We start from the raw sequence: 23,755 nt of genomic DNA, 5'->3' as shown, positions 1-23,755 counted from the left end.
TTAGCATACACCGGAATGATCAGGAGGGCTTCTCAAAACGCAGATTACTCTACTCCAGGCACAGAGCTTCCGATTCAGAGGGTCTGGGGTGGGGGCTGAGAATATGCATTTCTAATAAGTTAAAACCAGTTGTGTGGGTTCAGCTGATCTGGAAGGACATGTTGAGAAGCACTGACTAAGGGGCCTCACTGCATCCAAGGAGGGGAGCATATGGGTCCAAACCTCTGGCTTTCTACAGCCCTCCACACACCTAGAATGCTCTCCCTGGACTCTTTCATCTTGGTAACTCCACCAACAATTCCAAACTCAGCTCAAGCCATCAGGGGCCCTCCAGGCTCCAGGCCAGCACCTATGACACTGCGCTGTCAGAATGAAATCAGCTCCATGAGGCCAGGAGCTCCCTGGCAAATAGAACCTTGCCATAGTCAGTGCCTGGAACATAGAAAACCCTCAGTAAATGATGACTGGTAAAATGAGAGCCAGTAGCCAAAGGCATCCCTGGAGAGCCAAGCAAAGTAGAAGGTCCTAGAAGTCAGCTCTGGGCCGTCCCCTCTGGACTGTTCACTAGATATGAAATGCCCTGAGTCCCCGATAAGCCGAGTATCCCTCTCACCCCAGCCACCAGCCTCTATTCTGCTCAGCGAACCATGAGGCCTCTGCCTCCAACCACAACTGGCCCTCTTACTCTTTGACGGTAATGGAGCTTCAGCTTCTGGCCTCTCACTGGCAGAAGACCCTGTGAGTGCTACAGGCTGCTAGGAGACGTTCAGTGTTCTCAGGGAGAGAGGGCTGCAATCGGGAAGCATTTTTATGTAAGCATTTCTGGTAAACTGCCCAAAAAGACCTCAGCAGAAAAAGAAAAAAACCTCCAGCAAATGGTGATCATTTCTTTTTCCATTCTAAATAAGCATTCACTTTCATAACTAAAATTGCATTATTTTTTTAAAGAGGATCCGCGAATTATTTGCCTTCCAGGTATCACAAAATCTAGATCTGCCCATTTCACATCTCGTGCATACTCTGGTCCCTGGCCCCTTCGCTTTTCTGGAAATTTCTCTAATGCATCATTCTCGGCCCCTTCATTACAGCATCTTAACCAAGCCAAGCACACTTCTATAAACACATTCTAGGCAGGATTTCAAACACTCCTGAAGAGTTCAAGGTGTGTTGTCAGTTTCACTGTCAAATGAAAACAGAGAAAATAAAAATTATGCCAAGCACAACCCAGGCAGAATACAGCCTACCTGATCCTCCCAACACAGGAAAAAAGCCTCTCTTCCCCACCCACCCCTAAAAAAGACACATTTTTCCAACACCTTAAGATAATTTAATTATGAAACCCCTCAATTTCTGTGTGTAATTAATAAGTATGAGGAAGGGTTTAAGAAAGTAAATGCTCTCCATGTCAGGAAATATTATTTAAAAAAAAATTTTTTTTAAGTTTTTTTTTTTATTCATTTGAAAGAGAGAGAGAGAGAGAGAGAGAGAGAGAGAAAGCATGAGCAGGGAGAGAGGCAGAGGGAGAGGGAGAAGCAGGCTCCTTGCTGGGCCAGGAGCCCGATGTGGGGCTCAATCCCAGGACACTGGGATCATGACCTGAGCCGAAGGCAGACGCTTAACCATCTGAGCCACCCAGGCGCCCAATATTATTTAAAATCCTAAGGACTATTTTCATTCTCATCCTCTACAGCATTAACAATTGTAGTTTGAAAAATCACTTTTGTGGTTTACAGGAATTTGAAGAAATTACAAGTTGTCATGGATCATTCACTCAAAGGCCAAATTAGAAATATTAGGATTCCTTACCAAATAAGTGCACTGCAGTAGTCTCTACACTTCTAGAGATAGATTTAAGGAAAAACAGATACACATTTTAAAATAAATGTTACGTATATTCATATATGATTATAAATTTATACACACACAAAGTGTGTGGAAGATATGGAATCAAGCTGATATATATTAAAGGATATTAATAATATGAAAATTAACTGTTACTTCAATGTGTAATATACAAGGAATACTTACAAAATTTTACTGATTTGTCCCACTTGGATATATTGGGTCCTTAAAAAATATGTTAAGGAAGACACCTAATAAACTTTATATTTGAAAAACGGCTGTTCTTCTTCTTGTCCCAGACTGGTTATACTTTAACCACACAAAGAGAATGAAAGCAATACTCATTTTATTCATAACGGTCACTTGGACGTGGATTGTTTTAGGAAAATAAATTTGAATTATTTTCCATTAGATCTGCCAGATTTACACTATACATCTCACAGCACCATGGAATAGTGAAAAATCATGGGTTTTGCACTCAAAAATATCCCCCTTCAGCTCTCAGGTCCACTGATTACTTTCAACAAACTGCTGGATTCCTCCCTGCCTGGGTTTCTCACCTGTACAAGCAGGAATAATGTCTATCTTGTGCATTTTATGCAGCAAGATAAAGTGCCCAGCATGGTAGGTGGCACAGATTGGATTCTTAATAACCTTATTTTGAGGATGGTTTTGATAGTCCTTGCCAGTTCGGATGTCAGACTAGGCTAATGACAGATATTCTTCAAAGATTTGCATTCTCCCTGCATTTAAATGCTTCCTACCAGAGATTAAAGAGGTGCCGCTGTACTGCAGCTCTTTCTGAACACCCACCTGCGTGCAATGAGCGCCCTAAGTGCCCCTTTGTATTAACACCTGTGCGACCCAACAGCACACCAACCTGGCTCTCGCAGAGGTTCCTCCTTAAAAGGCATACATACAACAAATATTTATTGAACTGAAATGCTGCCGACCCAAGCGAAACATGAATGCAATGGAAATCATAATCCACAGACCTGTTCGCCATTCAGTGTCTCCGGAAGCAGGTGTTGGTAAAGTTCCCAAGGTTCACCTGGAAGCTGTCTGGTAACTCTGAGTGGCCCCTGTTAATGTAACTTCCAGTCCACACTTGAGCTAAGTACCCACACGCCGCTGAAACCCTCAGACATCGCGCAGAAATTCCTTCAGATGTTCTAACACGTTTACGGAAACCCAACGATCTCTAAAAGCCATCGGCGCCCCATTTGCTTAACAAATGGACCGGGAGCTGAGGAACTAACTGCGGAAGCAATCGCCTCTCAAGTTCACCACCACTATCACCATATTGGGGTTTTTTGGTTGGTTTTTTTTTTTTTTTTTTTTTTTTTCTTTTCATATGCAAGACACTCTGTAACCTACACAATTATCCTAAGGCTTTCTGCTCCGGTCCCGCGGCGCAAATAAATGCCTGCGCTGGGAACCAAAGCTGAACCTCCAGGTCTCCACGGAGGGAGCGCATCAAATCCCACACAAATGAGGGGCTAACCTCTGCAGAAAGAGTCCGGGCGGTGGCGGTTGACTAACTCCACTGCGCCCCGAGGGGACCAGAGGTGTGTCCTTTAAAAAGCCAAGAATTCCTGGGGCAAGCCGCCCGCCCTTCGTGCGCTCTCCAGGACTACCCGCCTCGGATTTCTGCCTCCCGACCTTGGCACACCTTTTGGATTCCGGAACCCGCAGCTCCCGGGAAGGAGCTCCACTGAATTCCTATCCCGAACCCCCGGGGTCCCCAACGCCTCACCTCGGTGGCAAGCAGACGCCCGGCCCCGGAAGAGAGCAGGCGGCGACCCCCGCGCCCCTTCCGCGCGCGCTGCCAGGTGAGCCCGGCGCCCCCCTCACCTGTCCGAGGCTGCGTCCGGGACTGCCGAGCGGCCGGCGCGCGCCCCTCACCTGCCGGGACCCGCCGCCGCGGCAGCTCGCACGCGCAGGAGCAGCCGGGACGCGGCGGGGGCGGGGGCACCTCCGGGGCCGTCCGACTTCCTCGGCCCCCGCTCGCCAGCCCCGCCTACAGGGGGCGGAGGCGGCCGCGCGCCACCTTGGAGTCACCTCCCACCTAAGCGCCGCCGCGGCGGCCGGTGGCTCCGCGGGCGGCTGGTGCTGGGCCCCCGCGGAGCGAAGAGGAAGAGATCAGGCACAACGCACTGCTCTGGCTTGGCTCGAAAGAAAAGGAAGATGTGCCCCAGCAGTCTGGCAGTGACTAGGGGAGCTGAGTTCAAAGTGAGGAAGGAGGAGAAGTGTGCCTCGCAAACTTAAAATTGCTGAGTAACGTGTCTTCGCGGATACCCAGAGGGGTGCCCCCTTTGTGCCGTGGCTCCCCAAGGGATCAGTGGGGAGAGAGCAGCCTGCGTTTTTACCACCCTGACCCTGGCAAGGCAGTACCAGAACCAGGCACCCCATTAAATCCCTGCCATGCATGCGCGATTGTGGGTGCAAGTCGGCCACCCAGACGCGCTGAGCTCTTTTGTTTGCTGAGCCTTGGCTCCTGGTCTGGAAAGATTAGGCCGCTTTCCGTGCCCAGCGCGTTGAGTACTCCTACTCAGAGACCCTTAGAGATCCTTAGGTCCGATGATGGGCACTGAGGCACTCAGCAAATATTTGACCTTGGTTCCTTTCCCTTGAATTCTTTTTCTTCCTCCTTCCTCTCCTCTTCCTGCTGTACTCTTCTTGCACTTTATTTACTCTTGATCTCTGCCTGGTCAGTTTCTTTTCCCTTGGATTGAAGAGCCCATGTCTCCCGTGTACCGAGTCTGCCCTGCAAGGCGCTGGGTGGTTTAGGAGGGGTATGCGGGATATGATCCCTGCCTCCCCGGAGGTCAGAAATACACACCCGGCCACCCCCACGGAACAGCAGAAATTAGATACAAGAGAGTTATAGGAGCTAAACTGGGTGTGGGACAGACTGGCATTCTATAGGTTGTGGGAGTGGGTGGCCTGTGAGCTGGAGAATTTAACTGGTGTAATTGGTGGTTAAGAGCCTAGGCTCGGGAGTCAGAAAGATCTCACCGAGTCCTACCTTGGCAACTGATGGTATGAACCTGAGAGTTCACTTAATGCTTCTGAATTTCCACTTTGTCTTTAATAAATTGGGATGCAAATAATAGCTATTGTATAGATTCTGAGAAATAATTGCTTTTCATGAAGTACTTAACCGCTGTGTCCTGGCCCATGATCCGCACTTATTAAATGTTGGCTAATGAGAATAATAGTATGGTAAGAAATGTTGGGGGCCAGGAGGAAAAACATTTAGAACACATGGCCAAAGCAGAGCTGCCGTCTTCATGCAAAGAATAGAGTAGCAGCTCCCTGTGAATGAACAGAACGGCTCACCGCTCACTGATCTCTGGACTCGGCCTACGACACGGGATCCCATTTAATTTTCACAAACCTGTGAAACAGTTCATAATATCCCTGGTTTAAGATGAAGAAAATTAGCCCCAGAACCATGAAATCATTGGCCTGAGGGTATGAACCAAGTTAGTAGCAGAGTCACCTGAGCCTATGGCAAATCTGGCTTTTCCCACAGTGGCCTCCCTGCAGGCAGGATCCCCTGCCTTAGGGAGGGAAGGTAAGGGGGAAGGGGGGACATAAAGGATACAGGAAGGAGGGAAAGAGCAGTAAATAGAAGTAACAACCATACCTTGGAAGCCCACTAATAATACAACAGAATTAAAATAGTAAGTGAACCCACACAAAAAAGCTTTTTGCTTCAACTCCTGCCACGGTGGGGTTCCTGTCCTGTGGTTCCTGCAGCTCAACCACAGGTTGAAAATGACTAACAACATTTTTCAATCATTAAATCCTGCAGAAAGTGAAACATCTAAAGAGACAGAAATCTAAGGTCATACCTCCTCATCTCTCACCACAATATACTCTTCTGTCAAGCTTCCTTGAAGGTTTTTTTGTTGTTTTTTCTTCTCTTTTTTTTCTACTTGTCCAAATATATTGCCTGCCTCTTCTAGTATGTTCCATTCAGGAAATAATCTCATCACTTTAACCAACTTGACTTCACTATGTGCCAGCAGCTGGACTCACATATGTGGCTGATAAATTTTCAATACACTGTTGTAACATTGAATTTCTTGACGTAAACAAGTTTTGAACCAAGTTTTATAGGCACTGTCCTTGATGTCATAATTGTTACTTTTCTAAAAAAAAATAAAATAAAATCTCCACTCTTCTCGGTCTTGCCTTCTTAATCCACATGAACATCAAAATGTGTAGCCTCTGAAGAAACAACTCCATTGTGAATATGATCTTCAAGGTGGGGATTTCTCACTGCCCACATTTAGATTAGAGTCCTACCAGATACAATTGCTCTTAGATGCTAGACAGCATATGCTGGGTTGCATGGTGATGTAATAATTTCACCTGTTCTTTTCCATGTTGAATGGTGTATTTCAGAAGCACTGCGGTGGAGGTATGTTAGCAATGTCGCTGTGTCTGTCTGAACGAGCAAGAGTAATTTAAATAGGACAAGTTCAGTGGCTACAGTCACCTGGGATCTCGGCCCATGGAGTTAAAGGAGTTTTCCCTGTCTGTAAATGCAGAGGATCAAAAGCTCCAACTCTTCTCTGCTCCTAGGGAATCACAACAGGACTCCTTGTGCCCTGCCTCCAGAGCTGGTCACGTGGTCAGTCCAGCTCTGTTTGGAGGACTCAAAGCTCATCTTGGGGGTACGAACCCCTTGAATGCCCAAGGAAAAGTTTGTGAGATCTGCTAACGGTGACATAAAAACTTGACAATTAGCATCCCTCACATTTTCCTTCATTGGTGCTTCTTTTAATTTCTGGGCCAAAAAAAACTGAAGTGGGAAAACAATTGAGATATAAATATATAGATCTAGACCTTCCAGGAGGTGAAATCCACATCATGGTTAGGGTAAAATTTAATCCACCATCCAAGTGGCTGATGTTTAGTGTGTGCCATAAGGAAGCATATGCACTTTGCTGCATGGCCTTGAGAAAATGGCATTCCTTTTCTGTTCATGCGAATCATCTTTGTTATTATATTTGCTCAGTTCGGTTTCTTCCTATCATATAATTGTCATGATAGTTTACAGAAAACATATCCCCTTTTTATAGTGGCTTATGTAGAGAGACCACACTTAGTGACTCACTCCTAGCCCTGCCACTTAACTAACTACATGTTTTCCTGCAGTTGGTAAGAAAAGAAAAAAAAAAAAAAGAAAAAAAAAGATAGTGGTTGGTGGGGTTTCAGTTCCTTGAACAAAGGAGTGGCCCCAACAGAAAAGGAGTCTACTTTCTAATAGCTCAGAAGGAAGACTTATTATAAAATCTTTCTTTGGAAACCAAAACCAACATTTAACTGTCTTATTAATAATAAGCCTATGTAACAGATTATTTCAAATACCCACACATGTATTTAACACAAGCTAATTAGCTGGATATGTTCACAGGTAGTAAGTTGCTCAAAGTTACATTTTCATAAATATTATAGTCTTCAAGGGTGAGAATTTTTATGGACAAAATGAACATCTGGTAATAGTTGCTTTTAAAAAGTTAAAATTGTTGGAGAAATGGTAGGGTAAATCTTAGAGCCTTAGTGTCCCCCATTTATCAGTTAATTCAAGCAGACCCAAATTTACTTTTTTAGGTGAAGCTTAACCTTTCTCAAGAATACTTCGTCATCATCAGTATTTTTATGTCTGGTGATGTGAATTCCATCCAATGAGCTTGTTGCTTAAGCTTTCCCCCCAGATTAAACCAGACCAAGAGAGCATTCCATACGGTACAGCATTGCCGTGGCCCCACACGGAATCACTTTGTTGGATTGTTCTCTTGCGTGCTGCCATTGGCCCTAGTTTGGAGCATCTTGGAATCAGTCTTGAGAAATGTGTTGTTGAATTTGCACTTGGAATGTTGGCCAGGGTTATTGTTCTTAAAATCCTGGTGCTTGTTTTAAGATGATCCAAGGTAGAAGTTGTCGGTCATGAGGGGTATGCAAACCTAGGCTTTTCCACACGATTGGTTTGTTTGCATCCCCTGAATTCTGCAAAGAGCACAAGAGAACTGGTTTTCCTCTCTAATTTTGACTACTAGAATGCTCAGAGAGGTCTACCTCTGCAGTGCTTTTTTGTACATTGTGTAAAAAGTTATATTTTTCCACCTTTACTGTTGTAAGTCTGAGATGAAACTGAAAGAATTTTCAGGACTGGAATATTGGAATAATAATTTTCTGTGCAATTAGACAGACATTCATTGACACATTCGCCCACATAACTACAACATATTTTGAGTAGCTACAATGAGGGCCACAGACTAGGATGCCTATAAGGGCCAGGCTGGTGAAATAAATGTGTGACTGGCCACAAACAAAAAAATAGAGACTCCCACAAACTGCCCACCTAAAGGAATTCATTTATTAACTCTGTGCTGACCAGATAAGGCAGGTGGCTAGAAGTCAGGTGGCTATTCCTACCCCCTGGCCAACAATGTGTCAAGCCCTAAAGTAAACACTATGGATATACATAAATAAGATATGAGGCTCCTGCCCCCCAGGGGCTCACAGTTTGTTGAAGGGGGAAAACATGGAAACAAATGAGCACAATAGTATGTCAGAAGTAGTAGGAGCACCTGCAGGGTCCAGCAAGTAAAGTACAGAGTCAGGTGCAGGATTCCAGGTAGAAAATATACAAGGGAATTAGCAAACACAATGACTCTGCGCAATGCCAATTGCTGAGAGAGGAGATCCTCAGGATTGAGTCTTAGCGCACACCACTGCAAGGAACACACGCACAACCAGCAGATCAATTTAGAAAATGAAGCCAGACCCGTCTAGCAATATTTCCGTGATTGTTTACTCGAGTAATCAGAAAATTAAAATATAGATACATGGAAAGAAATAACACTTAGTCGAGGACATTAACAAATTTTGGACTTGACGTCTCCAGCCTATATTTGTGAGTGCTGGGACATATAATTTGAATAAGTTTTCACTCATCGAGCCTCCAATTACGGGCTGTAATGATGACCTACAAAGAAAATACAGAATCACTAATTAATGGATTGAAAAGTAGGAAATACATGGGGCTTTATTAAGTGCATAATAATATTTTCAAGCTGACTTGTTAAACAATTATCTGCTTTACTGGTTTTTTAGGCTCATATTTATAATGACTATTGTTGTATCTTCCTGAGAGACTCTGGGCCCAAAATAGAGAATAAAATAGTAAGAAATCTGGGATGCCTGGGTGGCTCAGTAGGTTGAGCATCTGCCTTTGGCTCAGGTCATGACCCTGGGGTCCTGAGATCAAGTTCCACATTGGGCTCCTTGCTCAGTGGGGAGTCTGCTTCTCCCTCTGCCTGCCACTCCCCCTGCTTGTGCTCTTATCTCTGTGGAAATAAATAAATAAAATCTTTTTTAAAAATAATAATAAATTTGACCTTAATACTAAATGAATTTCTTAATTTCCAGTATAAATGTGCTCTCTTTTTTTTTCTATGTTTAAAAAATTATACATTCTGTTAAGGGCTTATTCTTTAAAAAAATAAGTTGGCTTGGTAGTTTGAGCTTCCTATTAGGCTTATTTTAAAATGAAGAATGGGAAGGATAAAAACCAATTCAGTGAAATGCAAAATATATTTTAGATCATAAAGGAAAGAGAGTTTCACAGCTGATTCTCTCAATGTCAGACAAATTTGGTTGTAGTTTTGAACTTTTATAATGATCTTTGCACCCACCCTCCAAATGAGTTTGTGACCTATCTCCTTATTCTTGATTGATTTTGGTGAAACTGGACCCTACTTCATGAATTTGCAAAATGGAATGTCGCTTCAGTATCTCTCATTTGAAAATCCCAGCCTTATATATCGAACTGAGTATGCTTTACCACACACATTCAGTGGTAAAATATGTTCAGGAATTCCATAAAACTAAGGCAGGAATCCAAGCTATATGCCCACACAGGAGATTAAAACATTCTGGGCCTTGGTTAAGTTTTGTGTCCATAATGTCTCATTTCTTACAGGCTCTGTCTTCCCCAGTAATAAAAACTAATCACTTCTCTTAAGAACCAAGCAAAGCCTAACATCATGTTATTTCACCTGAACAAACTGTATTTTAGTATATGGCATAAATGTCAATTTTGTTAAATTAAAGAGAATTGCAAATTGAGTCAGAAGGAGTAGGCTCAGAGGACCAGCATTTAAAATGCGGGGCCTGGGTGGCTGGGTGGGTTAAGCATCTGACTCTTGGTTTTGGCTCAGGTCATGATCTCAGGATTGGGAGATCGAGCCCAAGTCGAGGTCCCTGCTCAATGCAGTCTGCTTGAGATTCTCTCTCTCCCTCGCCCTCTGCCCCTCCCCCCCACTTGTGTGCACGCTCTCTCTCTCAATTAAAATAAATACATAAAATCTTTAAAATGCATGTAGGGTCATTGTGCTGTTTCCTGCTCATGTTTTGTACAGCTCTGAAGTGCACATTTTAGCAAGGTGTGCTCAGGGAGGCTTGTGTCCCCAACAAGCTAGAAACTTCCACGGTCACTTAATGATGAAACATGGCAGGGGAAAAAAGGACGGAATTAGCAGCACCATGAAAAGTGTTATTGGACTCTAAAGGGCGGAAATTAAAAATGAGAAAGCGAGTGATCAATGAACAGTATGGAGAAGCAAGCTAGAATTTAAATTGGCAAGGAAAAACTACTATAAACCATCAGGGAAAGAAAATCAAAGTGTGAAGATAAATAATATAGACAATAAGTCAAAGGGGCCCAATATAATCAAAGTGCATACTACGTGTAGGTGTAATGTAAGTCAGACAAGAAAATGGATTTTTCTTCTTTGTGATCACACCTCTCTCGAGGTGTACCTGTCATTGCAGCTTTTTGAAATACAGAAATACTCTGCCTAATGAAGAGATTAGTAGTCTACCATTGTGCTTTATCTGACTATTATTCTCTGAGAATAAGAAAGCTAATTAGCTCATGCCTTTAAATTTAACGCAGGTAGATACCACATGTTCAATGTGACTAAGGAAAGTATAATGAAAAAAGAGTTATTTGTAAGAACTAATGTTTTGTGTTAATATGCAGTATCTCTATAACATGAGTCCAAAGTTATGGTGATCTGCCTAGAAGAGTAGTATTTATTCCATCAATATCTTTTCTCTTGTTTTCTCATGCTACATTCTGCTCATGGTTTCCTATACATGCCCTTTAGTTTCCCATCAGTCTTCTGACTAATTCTTTCACTCCAAGTGCCTAGATTGATTGTTAGCAAAATGTAGTCAAATTCTATCCCTTCAAGGTCCAAAAACTGTCTCCTCCTGAAAGAATCCCCTCTTTTCTCAACCAGAAGCAATGCCTCCTCCCAAGAACTCTCATAGCAATATCCTTGCCAATCTTATAAAGCTTTAATGAAGAACAATTGCTTTCAGCTTTATGGTAACAGTTATTTGGGGTACCTGTCTTATCTTTCATACATTCATTTGTTTTGCAAATGTTTCTGGAAAACCTTCTCGATTCAAGGATAAACTCTAGAATGTAAGATTTTTTATTTTAGATTCATGCATACTCAACATGTTAATTACCTATTGATATGTGACAAATTACTTAAAAACTGAATGGCTCAAAGCAACAAGCATTTACAATCTCAGAGATTCTATGGGGCAGGAATCCTGGTGTGGCTAGGATGGATGTTTCTGGCTTAACATCTCTCATGATGTTGCAGTCATCTCAAGGCTCAAATGGGGCTGGAGAATCTGCTTCAAAACTCACTCAAACAGGTGTTGGCAGACCATCATTCCTCACCATATGGGCTATTCCATAGGTGGCCTATGGGTCCCCATGTCATGGCCACTGGTGATCAAAGAGAGAAAGAAAGAGACCAAGATGGAGCCACCATCTTTTTGTAACTTCACCTTGGCAATGACATCTTATCACTTCTGCCATATTCTATTTTATTAGATGCAAACCAATAAATTCATCACATATGCGGGGAGAGGGTATTACACAAGAACATGAACCCAGGAGGCCAGGATTATAAACTTAAGAGACCTCTTACCATGCCTAATTACCACACACAATAAGTGTGTGATGAATAATCTGTTTAGGATTCTTGACCTGTGAGTTTATGGTTTTCATTGAATTTGGTTATGATAAAAAGAAATTTCAAACATCCTTTCTTCAAATATTTTATGACCCCATTTTTTTTCATTTTGAAAACTGTATGTATATACACTTAATATACTCATATATAATACACGTATATAATAATACACACACATATATATGTGAGGCCACTTAATGTTGTCCCAGAGCTCACAAATGCTCTGCTCATTTTTTTCCCCTTCTTTAGACTTCTATTTTCTGTGTGTTTCATTCTATATGGTTAGGTTAATTAATTTTTCCCTGCAATATCTTACCTGCTATTAATCCTATCCGATGTGTTTTTCAACAGCCATTTTATTTTTCATTTTGAAAATTTTGATTTTGTTTCTTTGTATATCTTTTATTTTTCCTATCTGCTCATTCTCTCTTCCACTTTGTTAAATGTAGAGAGTATATTGATAATACTGTTTATCTTCCTTGTCTACTAATTCTTATCATTTGTTTTGCTTCCGGGTTTTTTTCTATTTATTAATTTTTTCTACTTGCCATGGGTCTTTTTTCCTGTTTCCCTGCCTGCCTTGTCAATCTCGATTAAATGCCATGCAGTGTGAATTTTATGTTGCTTAGTGCTGAATTTTTTAAATGATTATTCCTTTAAGTATCTGGGGGCTTTTTTTTTTTTTTCTGGAATGCGGATTAAGTTTGCTTGGAAATAGTTTGATTCTCTTGAGGGTTGTTTTTAAGCTTTGTTGGGTGGATATGGAACAATCTCTCATCTGGGGTTAAACCCTCCAAGGACTCTAACCTTTGTATTAGGAAATCTTGCCTTACTGTCTTATGGAAACTTGAACTATGTCTGGCCCTGTATGAACTGCAGGGATTGTCCCACCTGCTTCTTCCGGTGATTCTTTCCTGTCTTGGCAGTTTCCTTATACACATGAGCTGATTAGCATTCAGCTCAACCCTTGAAGGGAATCCTTTGTAGATCTCGGTACTCTCTTCTCTTCCTGTCTCTCTGTAGATCTTTCCTCTGTATACTCCCCCCTCAACACACACAAATTATGGCTACCTTGGCCTCCCTAATCTTTCCTCAAATAAGAGAAGTCATCGGGCTCTGCTTGGTCTCCCCATCCCCAAGCTGTGGACTGGAAATTCTCCAGAGAGTAAGCTGGGGCAATCACAGATCTTACCTCATTTATGTCCCTTTTCTCTGGGATCATAGTACTACGTTATCTCTTGTCTAATGCCTGAAAACCATTGTCGCATATGTATTGGTTGTGTTTTTTCTCTTTTAGCTGTGGGAGGGTAAATCTAGTTTCTTTTATTTCATCATGGCCAGAAGCTGAGGTCACATCCTATAGATATTTGACTCGATCTCAAACATATAGCCTCTCAGTGACTTGCATAACGTGTATTCTCTATGAGAGAAGAAACAATTAAAACATTTTTTTAAAGATTTTATTTATTTATTTGACAGAGAGAGACACAGCGAGAGAGGGAACACAAGCAGGGGGAGTGGGAGAGGGAGAAGCGGGCTTCCCGTGGAGCAGGGAGCCTGACGCGGGGCTCGATCCCAAGACCATGGGATCATGACCTGAGCCGAAGACAGATGCTTAACGACTGAGCCACCCAGGTGCCCCTAAAACATTTTAATTATAGAGAAATATACTAGGACTCAGGATATCTGAGTTCATAACTTAATTCTTCATCAAATCATAGCATCATTTTTCAGGCAGTCAATTTCCTGAAGAGAGATTGGACCAGATCAAAAATTCCTAGTATTTTAGCCAAAAAGTCCACTGTATTACTATTATTATTTTCAATTTGGTCACAATAAATATCTTGCTGGCACCTCTGATAAGCAGGTCCAGCCCTCTTACAATGTCATTAGCATGCTGTCAGAGGGCTCTTGGCCATGACATCATCAGTGTTGATTCGCTGAGTTGACCAATTCTAGCTGAATGCAAAGAAATAGCAACTTAGACCACCTATGCCTTCTTATTCTGAGGAATAGTCTACTTGCATTAAGTATAAACCTTTATGAGCCCAGTGCTTGAATCTTAATCAGTCTTTGCCTCAATACTAAATAGTATCTTTGCACAAGTAGGAATGATATTTAAGATTTCACACAGGGCTCACCACTCTGAATATTGGCCTATCTCTTTAATATCAACCACGCAAATTTCCAGGTCCCAATGACACTTGAGCAAAATTTCTAGGTCAGGACACTGCTTTTCATTCTCTTTGAACTATACCAAAAACATGCTGATTTTTCCTCAAGACACTTGGACAAGAATTCATTGCATTCTAGATTCATAGGACCTAAAGCAATTGGAAAATGAAGCCACCAAGCATGAAGTCACGGAGTAAATTTGCCTTCCAAGGTAACTGGCAAACAATCCCAGATATGGCTCATGATCTGAAGCACCCTTACACGTCTTTCATCTGTCAGCCTAACAAAGGTGCAAATGTATCATCAAAAGGTTTCTGTAAAAGGGGCAGGCTCTCTATTACTGTACTCAGGTGGGTAATTCCAGTATATCCAAGTTATCTTTGACTAACAGTCTTCCTGTGTGTCCCAAATCCAGCTTAGCAGCTCCTGTCCTAGGGCTGACTTCACACTTCAAGAGCCATTTGCAGAATAAACAACATCAGTCATGTGAATTTCCACTTCAAATTAGCTCTCTTTCCTAATTTATCCATATATCTCCATGGAATTATTATTCAAGTTAATTATTCCTTTTTCTGTTTAACCAATATATCTTATAATCTGAACAACAAAACTTCAAACATGAGTCTGTCGAAGCTTGTACTATATTTCAGTTGTTTTTTTGACCCACACCGGGGAAGTAAAATGGTCCTAAGGAGAGCAAAAGCAATAATAAACAAACAGACAAAAACAGCAAACCTGGTATAGAATAAAATCTCAAGGTCAGCCATTTATTAGCTGGTGACTTGAAACAAATTAATTTCCTTTCTATGTGAGTTGGAAATACTATCTACAGCCAAAGATTCATTTTTGGTTAATAAATATTTTGAATGTATCTGAACCAAAGTGAACTCCCAACAAATTGAATATTTGGATACAGTAGTGATAACAGTGATGATGAAGATAAGGCTCATTCCATGTAAATTCCTTAAATCTGTAGGGTTTTTTCAACATTTTATTATGAAAAATTTCAAACATACAACAAACCTATAAAACTTACCATGGAAACCTGTATATCTACCACCTAGATTCCACTAGACATTTTGTTACATATCTATACAACCATGTATCTCTCTATCCCTCCACCAATCTGTTAAAGTTGGAACACATTTCAAAGTAAACTACAAACATTCTTATAGCCCCCATCGACCCCCCTCCCTCCCATGTATTCTCTTAACTAGAGTTCTTTTTACTTTAACTAGATTTTTTCTTCTTTCAATATAAATCTTACATACATTCAAGTATATAAATCTTAAGTGTAAATTCACCGAGTTTTGATTAATAAGTACATCTGGGCAACCAAGAAACAGGACATTATCTTCACCCTCCATACTTCCTCTCTCCAGTCAATGCTTCTCTGTCTTATACACACACAAACACACGCACACACACACATAATCATACACACACATAGACAGTCTACTCAGTTCTGACAGTTTATCACAGATTAGTTCTGCTTATTCTAGAACTTCAAATAAATGGGATATTATATTTGTACTCTGTTGTGTGAAGGCTTTTTTTTTTTTTCTCTTCAGGGTTTTTAAGATTCATCCATTCTCCTCTGTGTATCAATAATTTGTCCTTTTGTTGCTGAGTAATATTCTGTTAATAGAATATGATATGTTACAGTTTGTTTATCCCATCTGTTGACAGACACCTGACAATTTCCAGTTTGAGGCTATTATCAACAAAGTTGCTATAAACATGTTGGAACAGACCTTTTTGTGAACATATGTGTTTCTTTATTAGGTTTTTAGTTGGTCGGGGTTGGAGGTCTTTCCCTTCTGTTTTATTCCCCAAATACTTATTGTATAAATGATTTTTTTAAAGATTTTATTTATCCATTTGAGAGAGAGAGATTGAGAGAGAGCGAGCATGACAGGGGGAGGGTCAGAGGGAGAAGCAGACTCCCCGCCGAGCAGGGAGCCTGATGAGGGACTCGATCCGGGACTTCAGGATCATGACCTGAGCCGAAGGCAGTCGTTCAACCAACTGAGCCACCCAGGCGCCCCCCAAATACCTATTGTAATGTTGAAAAGAAAAGCTTGACATACACATGCGTGTGCATACACACACACGTACACACACACACACATCCCTAGTAGCAAAGGCATTAAAAGAACGAAATAAAAGTTGACAAGTGATTTTGCTCCCTCCTCCAGAAAAGGCCTTTTGTGAGCTAACAGGTATACAGATGTCAGGTGTTTCTTTTCCATAATTTGGGGGGGGGGGGAAGTGCAGTCTTAATCCTGGAATGAACTGGGTGAGCACGATTCCCCCATTTTACTGAACATGAAGATGCAGAATCATTGCTCCATTAATACATTTTATAAGAATAGTTGGTGTAATCGACAAAGAGCCAAGAGGTCAGCTTCTTGAGGCCATTACCATCAGTGGCCTTGTACAGAATTTTAGGGACTCTGGGTCCAGAATGCTGGTCTCAGTTTCCCTGATAGTGGTACCTACATCCTCCTGTCCCCCCGTGGCATTGTGTTTTTAATTTTTTTTTAAAGAGGAGTGTTCTGTGTTCTGATGGGCTGTTTAAAGCAGAGAGATGCTCTCCTGCCCTCCATCTGGGACTTGGGAGTCAGTGCCATATTTCAGGAGATCTACAACAGAGGCTGGGAGACTAAGTGTTGATGCCTCGCTGACAGGCACTCACTGCGCCACGCTGGGAACGCCCTCCATCACCCCTCATGGCATCAGCTTTCCAGTAGGGAAACGAAGGCAGGGGGCCAAATGATCATTAAAATACCACAGCGATGAATGAAAGCAATTTTAGAATATTCATTCAAATAAAATAATTACACTCTATCTTCTCTTGCAAATTTCCTTGGGATTTCTGAGTCATCAAAAATTGAGAACTTTGGTGGCACCTGGGTGGTTCAGTCGGTTAAGCATCTGTCTTCGGCTGAGGTCATGATCCCTGGGTCCTGAGATCGAGTCCCGCATGGGGCTCCCTCCTCAGCGGGAAGCCTGCTTCTCCCTCTCCCGCTCCCCCTGCTTGTGTGTTCTCTCTCTCTCTGTGTCAAATAAATAAAATGGTTTTTAAAAAATTAGAACTTCGCCTCAATTCTCCAGTGATTGCAATGGAAGTATTACTTTTATTGGTCCCACTGTGCACTAGACCCAGCTTTCCAAGCAAATAACGCTCCCCAGTCCCAAGGTCATGTAGCCAGTACATACTGAAATTGGAACCTAGATTGGTCTGAATCTAAAATGTGGTCTGAAGCATTTCAAATAGGCCTTTGTAGATAGCATGAGCTCTTTGACTATCTGGGGGAGTTAGCAGGCATGCATTAAGGATTACTAATGCTAATGATAAACCACCTCCGCTGAAAGCCTTCTCAGCATCCTATAAATGGTGAAGATTGCTCCTGGCTTCGTAGCCACGAAGTAGCTGCATTTCCTCCTAAGCAAAAACCAGCTGGGTTCTGGGTCTTAATGGATAAGGCCACAGCTGCCTCCCGCAGACAAAATACTGCTGACTTTACACTGGAACTCAGCCTTCTCTATAGCTCAATAGGTAGACTGATGTTCTGTCTAATTTCATCTCAGATTGCAAGATCCTTTCCTTCTAACTCCCCCACATATTTGAAATCCAGTGTCAATTCTATTTTATGAACATTTTTAAAAAATTTTATTTATTCATTTATTTAGAGAAAGTGCAAGCAGTGGGAGGGGCAGAAGGAGAGGGAAAGAATCTCAGGCCGACTCCATGCTGAGCACAGAGCCCGATGCAGATGTGGAGCTTGATCTCACGACCCTGAGATCATGACCTGAGCCAAAATCAAGAGTACAAGGCTTAACCAACTGAGCCACTCAGGCACCCCTATTTGATGAACATTTACTACACATCTATTTCAGGATTGGCATGGGGAATGCAAAGATGAATGCAATAGCATACATATCCTTATTAAAGGATACTTTTTTAAAAAATGGCAACATTGTGGCTGTTACACAGATGTAAAATGAACAAATGTCAGAGATTCTATTTCACTTGTTACTAATAAGGGGACCCCCCCCTAAAATGTTACAACCTGGTTCAAAGGGGGAAGCCAAAAAAAAATACCAATTTGTATTGATCTTGGTTTGCAAGGAAACTTTCCCCCATACGGGGAGGGCAAGGAGAGACTGAAGAAACAGGCAGGCCACTCCTAATTGGCAGGTTGGGCAGGTTTAATAAACAAGGGAACTTACATACCAAGCTTGCCTTGTGCAGCCCCAAGATAAGTAGATATCTACACCTGCCTTGAGAATCTGAAAAGTTTCCATAGAGGCCTTAATGAGGTTCAGTCATGTATATATACTGTCCAGATGACATCAACAACACCTTTCTCTCTCAAGGCTACGTCCTTGAAAAGGCTCCCACTGTGGGAATAGTAGGCAAAGCATACATTCCAAAGACAGGGGGTGAGGAGCCTCCAATGGCCCTAGTCTAGCTTGAGGGTCAACTAGAAGTTACGTCTTCTTATTGACCTTCTCAAACCATGGAGTAGGGTAATGTTGAAATGAACTTGCAGATGGATGCAAAACCACCTTTTTGCATGGTGGGAGGGAGAGTTGTCCTTTCAATGGACAGACTTCATTTATGTAACTAGACACAGCAACTATTTTGCATTGCTATTAATTATCTAAAATTCACCAACTTATAAAATAGTGCAAGGGCAATGAAAGACTAAGATCAGATAATCTGGAAGGATTTTCATAGACAATGCATCCTCTTCCGTGGAAGCACATATTTTTCTCTACATCTTTATGAAGAAAGACATTAACATTTATTGAGTACCTATAGGTCAGCTCGGTGCTAAACATTACTAAATTCTCCTAGTCACCTTGGAAGATTAGTTATTACTACCTAATTTTATGATTCAAATTAGAGAAATGTTCAGAGTCTCTGCTAGTAAACTGGGAAGCTGGGATTTATTTATATTTAAATCTAATGATTCCCCAAACTACTTTTCAACCTATAGAATACTGCTGCACAAGGAAATTAAGGCGTAATGGTAGGGACAGATGTGTAAACAGTAATTATATGCTGTGTGTTACACTGGATATGTGTTTGCACAAGAGGAACCGAAAAAAAAAACAACTCCAATGTTACCTTTTCCATTGTCCAGCTCTTCTTCCCACATAGACGCGGGGGCTTTTATTTTTCTAAAGATTTTTTGTTTTTAACTTGAATTACTTTAATTTCACATTTCTCTCTGACTTTTTTTTTTGGAAGGGAACAATGAAATTCAGAGCAAAGAGGCAACGATTTAAGAGTATCATCTGCTTAGATAACTTTATTTCTCTTATTCACCCCTCATCCTCGTCAGCTATAAATTTTCTTTGTAGACACTTCAATTTCAGCAAGCTACAAACATCCTTTCTCAGAATCATTTTTAAGCTTTTTAAATAACCTTTTTGTTTTAGAGTAATATTAGATTGACAGAAAAGTCACAAAGACAGTCCACAGAGTTCCTGCACACCCTTCATCCAGGTTCCCCCATGGATAACATCTTAAAATACCATGGTACATTTTTCACAATTAAGAAACTGTCATTGGTATTTACTATCATTTAAACTCCAGACTTTATTTAGATTTCATCAGGGTTTTTGTTTGTTTGCTTTGTTTTGTTTTATTTATTTATTTTTTTGATTTTTTTTATTTATTTATTTGAGAGAGAGAATGAGAGAGAGAGAGCACATGAGAAGGGGGAGGGTCAGAGGGAGAAGCAGATCCCCTGCTGAGCAAGGAGCCCGATATGGGACTCGATCCCGGGACTCCAGGATCATGACCTGAGCTGAAGGCAGTCGCTTAACCAACTGAGCCACCCAGGCGCCCTCTTGTTTTGTTTTAATTAACAGGCTCTTTCTGTTCTCAAATTCATTCCAGGGACCACATTGCACCTAGATGTCATGTCTCCCATTTCCTTTGGTCTGTAATGGTCACAACCTTGACAGTTTTGAGGAGTACTAGCCTGGTGTACTGTAGAATGTCCTGCCACCTGGGCTGGGCTGGTTTTTCTTTTGACTAGATTGGTGTCTAATTTTGGGTACAAAGTACTTTTATTGTCACATCCTGTTGCAGAGGTATGGGCGGGATCCAGGATATCCACATATCACTGATAATGTTTCCCTTCACCCTCCTGTGATTTCTAAGAAATTTTAAGAATAATTTTGGATGTTGTCTGGGTATTTCATCACAATGGAGAGCACAAAGTTTAGAGAGTGGGTATGGTCCTCTGCTGTGTACTCTGGCAATTTCCACTGACCCTGAGTCAGTGACCTGGCATGCTCTACTGTCAATATCCTTCTCCAAACAGGAAAGGACAAGAAAACCACCAGCCCTATTAAATGGTGCTTGGTTTATCCCAGCACAAGCCAGAGCAGGAGGAACACACAGGCTTCCAGTAATCTGCAGAGAAGTTCTGCTAAGTCATGCCTCGCCCCTCCTACAGCAAGCCCAGGAGAGTGTGAGAGCATTTCTCCGGTAGGTGCATATGGCCCCACTGCAGTGACATAAAAGGCCCCAAATTAAGGAGACGCAGCTGTGTCGCAGAGACTCAGGCTCTCCCAGTCCCTTCAAACTCATGCAGTTATGGATAGATTTTTACAAAAGTCTCTGTAATCCTCTTTTTAAGGATGAGAGGTCACATCTCAGACAGACCTTCCTCCATGAATTCATGTGGCAAAGGTCTTTTCTTTTCTTTTTTTTTAACTTTTATTATGTTATGTTAATCACCATACATTACCTCATTAGTTTTTGATGTAGTGTTCCATGATTCTAAAATACAGGTACAACCAGGGCTCCTGGGTGGCTCAGGTTAAGCGTCTGCCTTCTGCTCAGGTCATGATCTCAGGTCTTGGGATCGAGCCCCACGTTGGGCTCTGTGCTCAGTGGGGAGTCTGCTTCTCCCTGTCCCTCTTCCCCTCCCCACCCCTCATGCACTCTCTCTCTCTCTCTCTCAAACAAATAAAATCTTTAAAAAAATAAAATACACGTACAACGAATGAAAATTAATCTCTTTCTTTTCAAGTTTTTTTTTTCTTCACATATACAGTCAGTACATTGGCAGTTTTTCTTCATCAAAATGCCAGATTTTAAGAAAATAAATCTGTGTGCATCGATCTTTTCATATAAAATAGAGTTCTTTCATTTTTAGGTGAGTTTGGGAGGGGATAGCGAACAAAGGAAAGTGAACATAGTGTTTTGTTTTGTTTTTTATTTGCTTATTTTACGGGTGGTTTAAAATGGGCCATGCCTACTTCCTTTCGGGAGAAATATTAAAGGGAACCGAATGCCCCATATTAAAGGAATATGCTTGAATAAATAATTAAGTTTGGCACTGGGCTGCTGGCCCCTGCACCTGCCTCTTGCACCCTGGAGCTCCAGGGAAGGGTGGCCCTACGCATATACAAATGACAAGGATTTGCTGCCAGGAATTACAACTTCACTAAAGGACCCATTTCCCAGCGCTATCTATAGATGGGCTTTTGCTGTGTTTGCGGTTTTAATTGGTGAGTAGGAAGACTTACACAAATAGAACCATTTAATTAAGTCTTAAAAGTAAAAAATATTTAGCAAACTTATTAACTAGTTGAATTGTGTTTTGGTTAGAAGGACTAACTTAGAAAAATTGTTAAAGCACTCTTTCACAAAACACTGTAAACTTTAAAATCAATTTCATTGGGATCAATGTATTAAATATGTTATTATTAGAAAGGAATCTTACACTAGCATTCATTGTAACCCTTAGAGAATATCGAGGTATAGTTGACCTTTAATAACATTTACATATTAAAGTATGCAATTTAATAAGTTTTGACATATTTGTACAATGTTCTTATTTAATTGTTGACCTATAATAAAATGTACGTGTTAACGTATACCGTTATTAAAGTTTTGAATTATTTATACATCCACGAAACCATCACCACAATCAAGACAGTGAACATATCCATCTTCCAAAGTTTCCATGTGCCCCTTGGCAATCCCTTCCTTGCTTTTTATGACTGTAGATTAACTCACATTTTCTAGAGTTTATATAAATGAAGTCTACAGAAGATATTCTATGTTTATCTGGCTTCTTTCACTCAGGATAATTAGTTCTCATTCATACACTATGTTGTAGTGTATACCAACAGCTCATTCAGTTATATTGCTGAGTTGTTTCCATTGTGTGGATATACCATAATGTGTTTATATATTCACTTGGTGATGAACAATTGGATTCTTTCCAATTTATAGCAATTATAAATAAGGCTGCTGTGAATATTTGTATACAAGTATTTGAAAAAACATATGCTTTCTTTTCTCTTGAGTAAATAGCTAGGAGTAGAATGGATCATATGGTACATGGATGTTTAATTTTTAAAGTAACTTCCAATGATTTTCCAAAGTGGATGTACCATTTTACATTTCCAATAGCAGTATATGAGGGTTCCAATTTCTCCACCCACTTGCCAGTACTTTTATGGCTTTTATTTTTAGCCATTCTAAAAGGTATGTAGTGATATCTCCTTGTGGTTTTAATTTGCATTTTTAAATGACTTGTCAAAGTCTAGCATGTTTGTATGTACTAATTTGCCATCAATATATCTGCTATGGTAAAATATTTGATCAGACTTTCTGCTCATTTTTTAAATTGTGCTGTTTCTTGTTGAATTTTGAGTATTCTTTACCTATCCTAGATTCAAATCCTTTATCGGAGCTAAACTTTGCAAATATTCTCCTAGTCTGTGGATTATATTTTTACCCACCCAACAGTGTTGTTTGAAGAGCAGACATTTAAAAAGTGTTGAAGTATATTTTAAAAAAATATTTGATTATGACTATGCTTTGAAGTTGGATCTAAAACAATTTTTTTTGCCTAATTCAAAGTTTACATTGTTAAATCTATTGACATGAAGTTATTTAGAAAATTACCTTGAGGGCGCCTGAATTGGTCAGTCTGTTAAGAGATTGATGTTGATTTTGGCTCGGGTCATGATATCAGGGTCATGAGATTGAGCCCCATGTCAGGGTCCGTGCTCAGTGCAGAGTTTGCTTGGGATTTTCTCTCCCCCTCTGCCCCACCCCCCACTCTCTCTCTTTCTCTTTCAAATAAATAAAATCTAAAAAAAAGAAAAAGAAAAAAGTCCACAAAATTCCCTTGAGGTTCACTAATAGCTATAGAATCAGCTTTAATGTAATCTGTCCCATTAGCAATTTGGGTCTTCTTTTCTTTCCTTCACATCAAGCCTGGCTAGTTTGTCAATATTACATATTATCAGTCTTCTCAAATAATTTTAGTTTCATTTATTATCTCTAGTAATAATTTTTTTTTGTTTTCTGTTTCATTGATTTCCATTTCTATTTGCTTTCTTCTTCTTTGGATCAAATGTGCCTTTCCTTTTATTTTCTAGATTCTTAAGGTAGAAACATAGGCCATTAACGTAAGACATGTGTTCTGTTTAATAGAATTGTTTCATGGTTCAAGTATCACCCTAGTGTTATTTTACAGTATTCAACCAATTTTAACATGCTGTGTTTTTATTTTCTTTTTCCATTCAATATATTTCCTAATTCTCCTTTTTGATTGCTTCTTTGATAAATGGATTGCCTAAATATATGTTACTTAGTTTCTGTACTTCAT

This window comes from Mirounga angustirostris, unplaced genomic scaffold (assembly GCF_029215605.1).
Source record: "Mirounga angustirostris isolate CCGP_5_RB_7025 unplaced genomic scaffold, mMirAng1.0.hap1 SCAF_9, whole genome shotgun sequence".
In the NCBI taxonomy this organism is placed as follows: Eukaryota; Metazoa; Chordata; class Mammalia; order Carnivora; family Phocidae; genus Mirounga; species Mirounga angustirostris.
This window is presented reverse-complemented; position numbering follows the sequence as displayed.